The sequence below is a fragment of the Echinops telfairi genome, unplaced genomic scaffold, assembly GCF_000313985.2.
Source record: "Echinops telfairi isolate 266 unplaced genomic scaffold, ASM31398v2 ScPeMD7_53;HRSCAF=182, whole genome shotgun sequence".
NCBI classification, from domain to species: Eukaryota; Metazoa; Chordata; class Mammalia; order Afrosoricida; family Tenrecidae; genus Echinops; species Echinops telfairi.
This window is the reverse complement of record NW_022103951.1, coordinates 2,068,656-2,070,450: the sequence shown is the minus strand read 5'-3', so window position 1 is coordinate 2,070,450 and position 1,795 is coordinate 2,068,656.

Genomic DNA, 1,795 nt, shown 5'->3' with positions numbered 1-1,795 from the left:
AAATGTAATCTTATCATTTGATCTCCCTTTTGACCCACTTAAAAATAATTTTATTGGGGACTCATACAACTCTTATCACAATCCATACATTGTGTCAAGCACATTTGTACATATCTTGCCATCATCATTTTCAAAGCATTTTCTTTTTACTTGAGCCCTTGGTATCAGCTCCTCATTTTCCCCCTCTCTCCCTCATGAACACTTGATAATTTATAAATTATCATTTTTTTCATGTCTTGCACTGTCCGATGTCTCCCTTTACCCCCTTGTCTGTTCCATCCTCCTGGGAGGGGGTTATAGGTATTGTGATCAGTTCCCACTTTCTCTCCCCACCTTCCCCTTCCCCTTCTGGTATGGTTACTCTCAATATTGGTTCCAAGGAGTTTATCTGTCCTGGATTCCTTGTGTTTCCAGCTCTTATCTGTACCCATGTAAATGCTCTGGTCTAGCCAGATTTATAAGGTAGAATTAGGGTCATGATAGTGGGGGGAATGAAGCATTAAAGAACCAGAGGAAAGCTGTATGTTTTATCGGTGCTATACTGCAGCCTGACTGGCCCATCTTCTCCCCACGAGCCTTCTGTAAGGGGATGCCCAATTGCTTACAGATTGGCTTTGGGCCTCCACTCCACACTCCTGCCCTCATTCACATTATGAATTTTTGCTCTGGGTCTTTGATGCCTGCTACCTGATCCCATCAACATCTCAGGATAACACAGGCTGGTGGGCTTCTTCCATGTGGGCTTGGCTGCTTCTGAGCTAGATGGCTGCTATTTACCTTTAAACCTTTAAGACCCTAAATGCTATTATCTTTTGATAGCCGGGCACCATCAACTTTCTTCATCCTTTTTTGCTTATGTACCCGCTTTGTTTTCAGTGATCATGTCTTTTGACCCACTTTAAATTTGTTCTAGCTTTTAATATTTTCTGATTTCATTTTGATTTAAGTTTTCCTCTTTTATTTTTCATTGCTGTTGTTGGTTTTTTGTATGGTTTTCTGTATATCAAATCCAGGGTGGGTAAATCTATAGAGACAGTAACTGGATTAATAGTTTCCTGGGGTACATGTTGCCAAACTGCCACCTGTTAGCTATATGTGGCTCTTTTGGTATGTACTGTGGCTCTGAAGTAAAATTGATAAAGAAAATAAAACAATCATAACTTCATTTATAAAAATTCAAAGGATATTTTTCAGATAACAATGGTTTCATTTGTTTGTACAACTACATTTATGACTCTTGAGTAATTTTAAAATTGTTGTTAGGGACAGAATTGGCTCTTCCCTCTCAAAAGTTTGCCTACCCATGTCCTAGAGGCATGGCAAGGGAAGTTGAGGGGAAATGGGGACCCAAGCACAAAGAGTACAAGAAAGAAAAAAATGTTCTAAAATGGATCATGATGATGATTGTGCAAGTCTTCTTAATATGATTGAACTATTGAATTGGATATATGTGATATATGTCAATGAAACTTAAAAAAGTCCATGAAGAGGAAGAGTCAAAAAGTATTGCCATACAATTACAGAAACCTTTAAGAAAGAAAAATGTCAAAATGTGAAGCTATTATGCTTCTTCTTTCAAGGTCTATACACCTAAAATTTTTAAATTTAATTTTGTTTTCTGCATCCTCTTCACTGTTTATACCCTGAATCCAAAGTAAAGGGGTTGTCCACATTCCCACACACACCCCTCACGAAAAGCTTTTTGCTCTTATTTTATTTTATTTTCAACAAATCATTTTATTAGGGGCTCATACAACTGTTATCGCAATCCATACACACATCAATTGTGTAAAGC